This window comes from Lontra canadensis, unplaced genomic scaffold, assembly GCF_010015895.1.
Source record: "Lontra canadensis isolate GAN:19392208 unplaced genomic scaffold, GSC_riverotter_1.0 scaffold7, whole genome shotgun sequence".
Lineage (NCBI taxonomy): Eukaryota > Metazoa > Chordata > Mammalia > Carnivora > Mustelidae > Lontra > Lontra canadensis.
Genome location: NW_022631001.1, coordinates 26,961,183 through 26,975,183, shown reverse-complemented (window position 1 = coordinate 26,975,183; position 14,001 = coordinate 26,961,183). Strand labels below are relative to the sequence as shown.

Genomic DNA, 14,001 nt, shown 5'->3' with positions numbered 1-14,001 from the left:
GAACTAAAACCTCTCAAGAGTTCTGTCCTAGGAATAAGAGCCCAGGAGACAAGTATGACTAACACTGAAATCTGACCTTGACACAAATCCAGGCCTCCCTGAGTGAGGTGATCAGCTCCTGGCCTCATCCTAACACCAGGGAGAGAGAAACTTTTCTGAAGGAAGATACCATTATCTGCAGCCTCTATAGGGTTTTTATTGGAACATCAAGCATAAAATTAAAAAGTACTACACGTAGAAAGAAGAAAAACTTTATGATCAGTGAACAAGGAAAAAAACTGGGAAAAAAAAAACCAGACTGACAGATGACCCGGTAATCAGACAAGTTTAGCAGACAAAGATTGTAGAACTTTAATGAATATTCTCTTCAGGAGAGCAAAATATGATGAAGTTACTTAAGAGTATGAAGAATTCATCCACAGAATTAGAATCTGGAAAAATTTAAATGGATATTACTAAACCGAAACACATGATTATCTGATAAGCATTTAGTTGCTAAATTAAACAGTAGATTTGGAAGAGCAGAACAGATTTAGTGAACTGGAAGATAGATGGATACAAACAACAGAAACTGAAGTAGGAGGAAGGAATGATAATGGCAAAAATAATAATAAATGAGCATAAGACACATGGTAGACACACTGGAAGTATCTAATATAAATATATGGAGAGAAAATGGGGGGCAGCAACAATGTTCAAGGAGATAATGGATGGAAACGTTCCAGAACTGATGAAAGCTATAAACTCAAATATTCAAGAAACATGGATGCAAAGCAAACTTCGCATGAACACATGGTAATAAATGTTCTGAAAAAACGAAAACACAAAAGAAAATCTTAACTGTAGCCAGAGATAAAAGCACAATACACTCAAAGGAGCAACAATAAATATTGGGGTACAGATGGCCCTTCTTTTCACTACATCTGTATCTTTGGGGTAAATACCCACTAGTGCAATTGCAGGGTCATAGGGAAGTTCTATTTTTAATTTCTTGAGGAATCTCCACACTGTTCTCCAAAGAGGCTGCACCAACTTGCATTCCCACCAACAGTGTAAGAGGGTTCCCCTTTCTCCACATCCCCTCCAACACAAGGCCACGGTTGCCAAACTGTTGAAAGAACCAAGATGCCCTTCAATGGACGAATGGATAAGGAAGATGTGGTCCATATACACTATGGAGTATTATGCCTCCATCAGAAGGGATGAATACCCAATTTTTGTAGCAACATGGACAGGACTGGAGGAGATTATGCTGAGTGAAATAAGTGAAGCAGAGAGAGTCAATTATCATATGATTTCACTTATTTGTGGAGCATAACAAATAGCATGGAGGACATGGGGAGTTAGGAGAAGGGAGTTGGGGGACATTGGAAGGGGAGGTGAACAATGAGTGACTACGGACTCTGAAAAAACAATCTGAAGGGTTTGAAGAGGTGGGGGGGTGGGATGTTGGGGGAACCAGGTGGTGGGTATTAGAGAGGGCACGGATTGCATGGAGCACTGGGTGTGGTACAAAAACAATGAATACTGTTATGCTGAAAATAAATTTTAAAAAATGAAAAAAAAAAGGAGCAACAATAAAATTTTCAGGTGACTTCTCAATATAAAAGGAGAAAGATGGCAATAGAAGGAAGTTTTTAATGTTCTAAAAAAAAAAAAACCTTTGCCAACTAAAATTCTATACTGATAAATTATCCTTTTAATAATGAAGATAAGGGACACCTGGCTGGCTCAGACAGAAGAGCATCTGACTCTTGATCGTGGTCATGAGTTCGAGCCCCACATTGGGTAAAGTGATTACTTAAAATAAATAAATAAAATTTTAAAATGAAGACAAAACTAAAATACCTTCAGATAAGCACTTAAGATAATTCATCTCTTGCATTCCTATACAACAGGGAATATTAATCAACAGTGTTTTTGATAATACCTCTTTTCATGTTACAAAAATCACCTGTATCAAATGAATTGTACATATTCACCATGCATATGGTTTCAGCATATATTGATGCATACATGCAAACGAAAATAAATTTTTTCTGCTTTTTATTTAAATTTAATTGGCTAACATGTAGTATATCATTAGGTTCAGATGTACTGTTCAATAATTCATCAGTTGTCTATAGGAAAATATATTTTAATAAATAATATTTAACTTTCTTATCTGGAATATACTCCTCTCTCCTACAAACATACTTAGAGCATGATTCCATCACCAAAGACATAGACCCACCAGGGTCCATTTATTTCTCTCTGTGCTATTGTATTGCACAAAATACATGCTTATCATGAATTTAGGCAGTGTTACTCTTAAGAAAAGATTTCTTATACTTCACCATAATTTTTGGATAATAATTGTTTAATATACTATTTTATATATAGTATACGTTAGCTAAGCAGTGAACTATTGTTAAATATTTATTTCCAAACAATGAATATGAATAAAAATGTTATGAACATAATTAATAAATTGATACTCCTTTTGAGTTCTAGGAAAGAGAAATATATTCACATTTTCATATAATTTATGCTTAAATTAAAAACTACAGGTGGGATGCCTAGGTGGCTCAGTGGGTTAAGCCTCTGCCTTCAGCTCAGGTCATGGTCTCAGGGTCCTGGGATCAAGTTCCGCATAAGGCTCTCTGCTCAGCAGGGAGCCTAATTCCCCCCTCTCTGCCTGCCTCTCTGCCTACTTGTGATCTCTCTCTGTCAAATAAACAAATAAAATCTTTTTTAAAAAAATAAAATAAAAGCTACAAGTGATATTTTGTAATTTGTGTGAGAAGCAAAATTTTTAATATGCTGAAGACACTGGAAAGGATAGCAAAAGAAATGTTCATATGAGTAATAAAATATGTACAACTACTCAAAGGTGAAAACATATCAGAAAGGGATATTTCAGCAAAGATCCAGGAAGAGCTATTGTCTATGGTTTATATTGGTCAGTGTATGGTTATAGAGGTATAAGTGACAAAGAGGTAAACTGATCTAGTTCTCAATCAATATCTAATCTAATTCACTCTATCAATAAAATCTAAGCACCGAAAGTCTCTGACATCTAATGACTGATTAGCGGTTTCAGAAGAAACATGAACCAAAATTGTTCTAATGCCATTATTCTGGTGCCAATACCTGGGGTCCTTTAGTTTCTCAGCTGTACATTTCCACATCCTGATGCTAAAGTTCAACTGGTGCATGGAGAGAATTACTGAGAACGGTGCAACATTAGTTTCCATCATCACATTCATTTCTGCATTGTAAACAATACATGAGCCACCTGGTCCCGGATCTGTTTGGTCTTGATTCCGTAAATGATGGGATTCATCATAGGTGGAGCCAGATTATAGGCATTGGCCAGGAGGACATGGACATGGGGTGTGATGTGATGTCCAAATCACTGAGTGAGGACAGAGAAGATGCCAGGTGCATAAAAGAGGACGATGACACAGAAATGGGAACCACAAGTATTGAGAGCTTTGTGGCGTGCAGCTCAGGATGGGATGCAGAAAACAGCACGGAGAATCAGCACATATGAAATAAAAATTAGCACAATATCTAAGACCACTGTTGACACTAGGACAAAAATCCCATACCAGATGTTCACTCGAATGTCATTACAGGAAACATGGGCCAAGACAATGTGCTTACAAGTTGTGTTTGGGAGGATGTTACTTTTGCAGAAGGTCAATCTTTTCAGAAGAAATATTATGGGGAAAACAATACAGTAACTTCTCAGACAGAGGGTCACAACAATTTTCCCAATCAGAGCAGGTGTAAGAATAGTGGTGTATCTCAGGGGGTAGCATATGGCAATGTAGCGGTCAAATGCCATCACCACCAAGATCCCTGACTCAGAAACAAAAGTGGAAGAGAGAAAGAATACCTGAGTGATACAGTGATCCAGGGAGATCTCCCCAGCATGGAACCAGAAGATGGCCAATGCCTGAGGTACAGTGCACGAGGGGAGGACAAGGTCTGCTCCGGCCAGCATGCAGAGGAAGAGGTACGTGGGTTCCTGGAGGCTATGCCTTGTGAGGATAATACCGATGAGCAGGCTGTTCCCAAGCAGGGCGACGACATAGGAAATGAGGAAGGGGATGGAAATCCACATGTGCTGGTCCTCTAGCCCGGGGACGCCCAGTAAGCGGAAGACCGTGTGGCTAACACCAGTGTGGTTTAAGGCAGCCATGTCTGACAAGACCACTGGTACTCCACCATCTGTGTGCAGAAACAGAAGAAAATACAGATTACACTCAAAGATTTTTACATCGTCATCACTTTTAGCACCTTCTTAATCCATTCGATTCAGAGGATGGCAGCAAATATGTTATATAGAAGAATGAAAAAGTTTGTCCTCTAAATGAGATCTTAATCACAAAAACAAGAGAGAGATTTATACAACTAAAGAAAGTGAAGTTAATGTCTTATTGCAAAAAATAAAACTAATGCAGTAGGAGAAGTGACACTTTCTGTATTTGTGAAGTTTTAAGTATGAGTACCTATCTGAAGTTACCCTTCATCTGTACCCCAATGTTTATAGCAGCAATGGCCACGGCCGCCAAACTATGGAAAGAACCAAGATGCCCTTCAACGGACGAATGGATAAGGAAGATGTGGTCCATATACACTATGGAGTATTATGCCTCCATCAGAAAGGATGAATACCCAACTTCTGTAGCAACATGGACAGGACTGGAAGAGATTATGCTGAGTGAAATAAGTAAAGCAGAGAAAGTCAATTACCATATGGTTTCACTTATTTGTGGAACATAACAAATAGCATGGAGGACAAGGGGAGATGGAGAGGAGAAGGGAGTTGAGGGAAATTGGAAGGGGAGGTGAACCATGAGAGACTATGGACTCTGAAAAACAATCTGAGGGTTTTGAAGGGGCGGGGGCTGGGAAGTTGGGGGATCCAGGTGGTGGGTATTAGAGAGGGCACGGATTACATGGAGCACTGGGTGTGGTGCAAAAATAATGAATACTGTTACGCTGAAAAATTAAAAAATTAAAAAAAAAGATAGTGTAGTACATCAATAGGGGAAAGGAGCAGCAAAGAAAATTTTTCTTATGGGAAGCATGGAATAGAGCTAAAAAATCAGGTATTCAAGTCTGGTCCATAGGTGAACTTGGATGTACTAGAATGGTTGGTTGTCTAATCCAAGTTCACTCTAAGAAACTTCTCAAATGCTTCATGAAGGTTTTCACAGCCTTGATCCAGATGCCTTCAGCATCTTAGAGAAGTCATCTCAATCTTCCTGTTTTGTTCTGTGGAAAGAGTTACCTCTATTTGGAGCTCTTCTCACCACCTTCATGACATATATCCTCTTAAGTTATTCCTTTTCCTGCTTCCACAACAGGCTACTATCAGGGTACCTAGCTTGTGGCTAGGAGCAAATCTGATTCCTGTCAATGATTACCCCCTGCGGCACTCCAAGAACCTAGCACACAGAAACACAACATAAACCCTCAAAACGTTTAACAAAACAACCCAGTGACAAAAACTGGATGGGTGTGAAGTCATACATAAGCTCTTATAAATACCTTAAATGTTTATAGTAGTCAAGATCTGGGGCCAATGTAGAAATTTATCTCTAAGAAGTCAGGGCTTGTTGGCACAATAAGGGTTAAAGAGTCCCTCAAACCCATACTTGCCTCTTTCTTCCCTCCACAATAGCATTTTCCATTCTCCTGGGACTTTCCATAATTGTGACTTGGGTCCTATGGTGTGCTGGTAAACTCATCAGTCAGTACATACATACACACAGGCATACATACAAATATTTACAAACAAAGCCTAACTATAGTGTTTGCCAATTTCCACAGGTGTATACTCCCACCATGACCCATTTCAAGCTACCAACATAATGTCACTGAAAATGGGAACCAAAGAAATGCACACAATTGCATGAATTTCATATTTTGTGACTCTGTATTAAGGGCTCCAGGACAAAACTGCTCTGTTCTCCCCAACTGGGTCTATGTCACTCCAAAAAAAAAAAAAAAAAAAAAAGGTCCTACTATTTTTAATCTATTTTAGACCCCATAACATCTAGCCAGGAGTAGGTCTTCCCACATGATATTTTACCTCTCAGCAATAAAATTTCACTCACTTGCTTCAAATGGCATTCTCAAGGGCTAAAATGGGATGAGTCCCAATTTGACATTCTGAGTAATAGGAGCCAGGGAGCCAAGAGTTTATGCATTTGCCTAAGGCCCTCAGGGACAACAATTCCCCCAAGGACTGCAGACAGAGAGCTGTTCTTTGAACAACACCCTCTCTGACTCATACAATTGGGTCACATCACTGGGGCTCTCCAAACCTGATTTGAGAGAAAAGTGTTTAATCTCACTTTTAAATATGATGTTACTGGTTGATTTTACACCACTGCTAATTATCAGGGTAAAGAAATTCCCTTCTCTTCCAGCTTGCTGATTTTTTATTCTGAGCAGATGGTGAAATTTGTCAAATGTGTTCTTTGCCTTGTACAGCTTTATAAACAATATGGAAATGCCCTGCACCCGCATATCCTTTACCACACCCATGGTGCTGCTATGGTTGTCATATGTTTTATATCGATTTATAATTATAAACCTCCACATGACAATGTTAAGTTTTGCTCTAAACAGTCATATGCATTTAAAGAAATCAAATGAGAGTAAATTTTCATGTTTAACACAATATTTACTATTTCTGATACACTTGACTTCTTCCCCAGGAACCAAGTTTCCCTCCAGCATCATGGATGTCATTTCCCTTCAGCCTAAAGATCCTCTTTTAGCATTTCTCATATTGCAGGTTCCTGACTACAAATTTCTTGGGTTCTTTTTTAATATTTTTTTATTTTTTTATAAACATATAAAGTATTATTAGCCCCAGGGGTACAGGTCTGTGAATCATCAGGTTTACACACTTCACAGCACTCAGCATAGCACATACCCTCCCCAACCTCCATAACCCCAACACCCTCTCCCGACCCACCTCCCCCCAGCAACCCTCAGTTTCTTTTGTGACATTAAGAGTCTCCTATGGTTTGTTTCCCTCCTGAGCCCATCTTGTTTCATTTAGTCTTTTCCTAACCCCACCAAACCCCCAACATTGCCTCTCCACTTCCTCATATCAGGGAGATCATATGATAGTTGTCTTTCTCCAATTGTCTTATTTTGCTAAGCATAATACCTTCTAGTTCCATTCACGTCATTGCAAATGGCAAGATTTCAATTTTTGATGGCTACATAGTATTCCATTTTGTGTGTGTCTGTGTGTGTGTGTGTGTGTGTGTGTACCACCTCTTCTTTATTCATTCATCTGTGATGGACATCTAGGTTCTTTCCATAGTTTGTCTATTGTGGATATTGCTGCTATAATCATTTGGGTGCAAGTGCCCCTTTGAATCACTACATTTGTATCTCCAGGGTGAATACCCACTAGTGCAATTGCTGAGTCATAGGGTAGCTCTATTTTCAACTTTTTGAGGAAGCTCCATGCTGTATTCCAGAGTGGTTGCACCAGCTTGCATTCCCACCAATAGTGTAGGAGGGTTCCCCTTTCTCCACATCCTCTCCAACATCTGTCGTTTCCTGACTTGTTAATTTTAGCTATTCTGACTGGTGTGAGGTGGTATCTCATTGTGGTTTTGATTTATATTTCCTTGATGCCGAGTCATGTGGAGGACTTTTTCATGTGTCTGTTGGCCATCTGGATGTCTTCTTTGCAGAAATGTCTGTTCATGTCCTCTGCCCATTTATTGATTGGATTATTTGTACTTTGGGTGTGGAGTTTGATAAGCTCTTTATAGATTTTGGATACTAGCCCTTTATTTGATATGTCATTTGCAAATATCTTCTCCCATTCTGTCAGTTGTCTTTTGGTTTTGTTAACTGTTTCCTTTACTGTGCAAAGCTTTTGATCTCGATGAAGTCCCAATAGTTCATTTTTGCCCTTGTTTCACTTGCCTTTGGCAATGTTCATAGGAAGAAGTTGCTGTGGCTGAGGTCGAAGAGGTTGCTGCCTGTGTTCTCCTCAAGGATTTTGATGGATTCCTTTCTCACATTGAGGTCCTTCATCCATTTTTTAATCTATTTTCATGTATGGTGTAAGGAAATGGTCCAATTTCATTTTTCTGCATGTGACTGTCCAATTTTCCCAACACCATTTGTTGAAGAGGCTATCTTTTTTCCATTGGACATTCTTTCCTGCTTGGTCGAAGATTAGTTGACCATAGAGTTGAGGGGCTATTTCTGGGCTCTCTATTCTGCTCCAGTGATCTATGTGTCTGTTTTTGTGCCAGTACCATGCTGTCTTGATAATGACAGCTTTGTAATAGAGCTTGAAGTCCAGAATTCTGAGGCCATCAACTTTGGCTTTCTTTTTCAATATTCCTTTGGCTATTCGAGGTCTTTTTTGTTCCATATACATTTTAGGATGATTTGTTCCATTTCTTTGAAAAAAAAATGGATGGGATTTTGATAGGGATTGCATTAAATATGTAGATTGCTTTAGGTAGCATAGACATGTTCACAGTATTTGTTCTTCCAATCCAGGAGCATGGAACATTTTTCCGTTTCTTTGTGTCTTCCTCAATTTCTTTCATGAGTACTTTATAATTTTCTGAGTATAGATTCTTTGCCTCTTTGGTTAGGTTTATTCTTAGATATCCTATGGTTCTGGGTTCAATTATAAATGGGATTGACTCCTTAATTTCTCTCTTTTCTGTCTTGTTGTTAGTGTAAAGAAATGCAAATGATTTCTGTGCATTGATTTTATATCCTGAAACGTTACTGAGTTCCTGTATGAATTTTAGCAGTTTTGGAGTGCAGTCTTTTGGGTTTTCCACATATAGTATCATATCATCAGCAAAGAGTGAAAGTTTGACTTCTTCTTTGACGGTTTGGATGCCTTTAATTTCTTTTTGTTGTCTGATTGCTGAGGCTAGGACTTCTAGTACTATGTTGAATAGCAGTGGTGATAATGGACATCCCTGCCATGTTCCTGACCTTAGCGGAAAAGCTTTCAGTTTTTCTCCATTGAGAATGATCTTTGCGATGGGTTTTTCATAGATGGCTTTGATAATATTGAGGTATGTGCCCTCTATCCCTACACTTTGAAGAGTTTTGATCAGGAAGGGATGCTGTACTTTGTCAAATGCTTTTTCAGCATCTATTGAGAGTATTATATGGCTCTTGTTCTTTCTTTTATTAATGTATTGTATCACATTGGTTGATTTGCGGATGTTGAACCAATCTTGAAGCCCTGGAATAAATCCCACTTGGTCGTGGTGAACAATCCTTTTAATGTACTGTTGGATCCTATTGGCTAGTATTTTGGTGAGAATTTTCGCAACTGTGTTCATCAAGGATATTGGTCTGTAATTCTCTTTTTTGATGGGATCCTTGTCTGGTTTTGGGATCAAGGTGATGCTGGCCTCATAAAATGAGTTTGGAAGTTTTCCTTCCATTTCTATTTTTTGGAACAGTTTCAGGAGTATAGGAATTAATTCTTCTTTAAATGTTTGGTAGAATTCCCCTGGCAAGTCGTCTGGCCCTGAACTTTTGTTTGTTTGTAGATTTTTCATGACTGTTTCAATCTCCTTACTGGTTATGGGTCTGTTCAGGTTTTCTATTTCTTCCTGGTTCAGTTGTGGTAGTTTATATGTCTCTAGAAATGTACCATTTCTTCCAGATTGTCGAATTTGTTGGCGTAGAGTTGCTCATAGTATGTTCTTATAATTGTTTGTATTTCTTTGGTGTTGGTTGTGATCTCTCCTCTTTCATTCATGATTTTATTTATTTGGGTCCTTTCTCTTTTCTTTTTGGTAAGTCTGGCCAGGGGTTTGTCAATCTTATTAATTCTTTCAAAGAACCAGCTCCTAGTTTCATTGATTTGTTCTTTTTTGTTTGTTTGTTTGGTTTGGTTTGTTTGTTTGTTTGTTTTTTGGTTTCTATTTCATTGATTTCTGCTCTAATCTTTATGATTTCTCTTCTGCTGGGTTTAGGCTTTCCTTGTTATTCTTTCTCCAGCTCCTTTAGGTGTAGGGTTAGGTTGAGTATTTGAGAACTTTCTTGTTTCTTGAGAACGGCTTGTACCGCTATATATTTTCCTCTCAGGACTGCCTTTGTTGTGTCCCACAGATTTTGAACTGTTGTGTTTTCATTATCATTTGTTTCCATGAATTTTCTCAATTCTTCCTTAATTTCCTGGTTGACCCATTCATTCTTTAGTAGGATGCTCTTTAGTCTCCATGTATTTGGGTTCTTTTGAAATTTCCTCTTGTGATTGAGTTCTAGTTTCAGAGCATTGTTATCTGAAAATATGCAAGTAATGATCCCAATCTTTTGATACTGGTTGAGACCTGATTTAGGACCGAGGATGTGATCTATTCTGGAGAGTGTTCCATGTGCACTAGAGAAGAATGTGTATTCTGTTGCTTTGGGATGAAATGTTCTGAATATATCTGTGATGTGCCATTTAAGTCCTTTATTTCCTTGTTGATCTTTTGCTTGGATGATCTGTCCATTTCAGTGAGGGGAGTGTTAAAGTCCCCTACTATTATTGTATTATTGTCAATGTGTTTCTTTGATTTTGTTATTAATTGGTTTATATAGTTGGCTGCTCCCATGTTAGGGTAATAGATATTTAAAATTGTTAGATCTTCTTGTTGGACAGACCCTTTGAGTATGATATAGTGTCCTTCCTCATCTCTTATTATAGTCTTTGACTTAAAGTCTAATTGATCTGATATAAGGATTGCCACCCCAGCTTTCTTCTGATGTCCATTAGCATGGTAAATTGTTTTCCACCCCCTCACTTTAAATCTGGAGGTGTCTTAGGGTCTAAAATGAGTTTCTTGTAGGCAACATATTGATGGGTTTTGGTTTTTTTATCCATTCTGATACCCTGTGTCTTTTGATTGGGGCATTTAGCCCATTAACATTCAGGGTAACTATTGAGAGATATGGATTTAGTGCCATTGTATTGCCTGTAAGGTAACTGTTACTGTATATTGTCTCTTTTCCTTTCTGATCTACTACTTTTAGGCTCTCTTTTTCCTTAGAGACCCCTTTCAATATTTCCTGTAGAGCTGGTCTGGTGTTTGCAAATTCTTTCAGTTTTTGTTTGTCCTGGAAGCTTTTTATCTCTCCTTCTATTTTCAGTGATAGCCTAGCTGGGTATAGTATTCTTGGCTGCATGTTTTTCTCATTTAGTGCTCTGAATATATCATGCCAGTTCTTTCTGGCCTGCCAGGTCTTTGTGGATAAGTCTGCTGCCAATCTAATATTTTTACCATTGTATGTTACAGACTTCTTTTCCTGGGCTGCTTTCAGGATTTTCTCTTTGTCGCTAAGACTTGTAAATTTTACTATTAGGTGATGGGGTGTGGACCTATTCTTATTGATTTTGAGGGGGGTTCTCTGCACCTCCTGGATTTTGATGCTTGTTCCCTTTGCCATATTAGGAAAATTCTCTGCAATAATTCTCTCCAATATACCTTCTGCTCCCCTCTCTCTTTCTTTTTCTGGAATCCCAATTATTCTAATGTTGTTTCGTCTCATGGTGTCATTTATCTCTTGAATTCTCCCCTCATGGTCCAGTATTTGTTTGTCTCTCTTTTGTTCAGCTTCTTTATTCTCTGTAATTTGGTCTTCTATATCGCTAATTCTTTCTTCTGCCTCATTTATCCTAGCAGTAAGAGCCTCCATTTTTTATTGCACCTCATTGATACCTTTTTTTATTTCAACTTGGTTAGAATGTAATTCTTTTATTTCTCAGGAAGGGCTTTTATCTCTCTGGAGAGGGTTTCTCTAATATCTTCCATGTCTTTTTTGAGTCCTGCTAGAACCTTGAGAATCACCATTCTGAACTCTATATCTGACATATTACCAATGTCCATATTGATTAGGTCCCTAGCCTTCAGTATTGCCTCTTATTCTTTTTCTTGTGGTGATTTTTTCCACCTTGTCATTTCATCTAGATAAGAAATATGAAGGACCAAATAAAATACTAAAACCATGGCAAACACCCCAGGAAACTGTTCTTTAACCAAATCAGAGGAGACCCCACATCAAAAGGGGTAAAAAGAAGTTCAGGAAAAAAAATTTAAAAAGAAAACAAACAAACAAACAAACAAAATATATATATATATATATATATATTAGACTGGTGACTAGAACAGGGTCACCCACTTAATTTTGGAAGTATTTTGGTCTCTTAGAAGAAACTACCTCCCCAAATTTTAAAGAATAAAAAACATATATAAGGGTAAACACAATGAAAGGATGGAATATGCTTATAAAGATGAAAAAATTTTTTTTCAATTTCTAAAAAAGGAGTTGATAAAGTAAGTTGGTTTGGAGAATAAGGAAAAAGAACGTGGGAAGAATTTGCTTGGGCTGAGACTAGAACAAGCCCGGAGCTAGATTTAGGGTATATTTTGATCTACTAGAATAAGTTGTACCCCAAATTTTTTAGAAGGAAAAAAACCCTATGTGTATACAAAAAATAAAGTTAGATACAATGAAGAATAAAGTAGGACTATAATAATGAAGGTTCAAAAAAGATTTTTTTTATGAAAGGTATTGTTAAGATAAACTAACTAAAAACGTTAAAAGAGGAAAGGGTAAAAGTTAAAAAAAAAATTTAGCAGAAGAAAAAAAATAAAATTAAAAAAAAATTAATTAACTGCAAGACTAAACAATCATGGGGAGAAAGCCATGAATTCCATGCTTTGCTTTCTCCTCCTCTGGAATTCCGCAATCTCCTTGGTTAGTGAACTTGGTCTTGGCTGGATTTCTTGTTGATCTTCTGGGGGAGGGGCCTGTTGTGGTGATTCTCAAGTGTCTTTGCCCAAGGCAGAATTGCACTGCCCTTACCCGGGGCCAGGCTAAATAATTCACTTGGATTAGCTTTCAGGAGCTTTTGTTCCCTAAATGCTTTCTCTAGAGTTCCAGAGGTTGGGAATGAAAATGGCGACCTCCCAATCTCCAGCCCAGAGGAGCCAAGAGCTCGGGGCCCCACTCCTCAGTGCACCCTCAGAGAAAAAGCTCAATCACTCCTGTCTCCCTGGCCTCCTGCTGTGCTCCGAGCTCACCCAGCCTGTGACCAAGCGTCTCTGTCTCTGGCATACAGCTCCACCACCTGGAGTCTCCAAACCCTGCAGATCCCTGAGCTCTTCCAGGGGGTGTCTCTCCGGATCTTGTGGGGACCCCACTCACAGAGCAGTGGCCTGTGCCACAGATTATGGTTCAAGGTAACCCCGAGTTGAGAGTTCACTCCTCAGCTCTGTCTCTGTAGCCGGCTTCCCTGCTCTAATACCTGCGAGCTCTGTGACACTCAGACACCCCCGATTCTTCTGTGACCCTGCGGGACCTGGGGCCATGCTAACCCCACCTGGGCTTCACCCAGGGTTAGCCTCTGGAGCAATGTCCCTCAGTGGAGCAGACTTGTAAAAGTCCTAATTTTGTTCTCTGTTGTTCTGCCGCTTACCGGGAGCCGGCCCCTCCCACCGTGGTCTATCTTCCCGTCGCTTTGGATTCACTTCTCTGTTGGTCCTACCTTTCAGAAAGTGGTCAATTTTCTGTTCCTAGAATTGTTGCTCTTCTTCTCTTCAATCTCCTGTTGGATTTGTAGGTGTTCGGAATGGTTTGATGAGCTATCTAGCTGATCTCCAGCTATCTGATGTTTTCTCAGCCTTCTATTTCTCTGCCATCTTGACTCCTCCTCAGTGTTTTTTTTGTGTAAATACATCTTTATCTTAGCTTCTTCTTGAAGTGTATTTTGCTACAGATTTCTGGTTCAACAGTTCTTTTATTTACTCCTGCACTTTCAAGATTTTTTTCACTCTCAGGATGCCTGGGTGTCTCAGTCAGTTAAGCATCTGCCTTCGGCTCAGGTTATGATCCCAGGGTCCTGGGGGTTCTGGGATCCTGCTCCCTTGGGCTCCCTGCTTAGTGGGGAGTCTGCTTCTCCCTCGGCCTCTGCCCCTCCCCCAACTTGTGCACTCT

General features: G+C 39.0%; 1 pseudogene; it reads right to left on the bottom strand.

Moving 5' to 3' along the window:
• Window positions 1-3,244: 3,244 nt before the first annotated feature.
• On the bottom strand, window positions 3,245-4,189 carry LOC116865309 (annotated as a pseudogene).
• Between the last annotated feature and the right edge of the window lie 9,812 nt (window positions 4,190-14,001).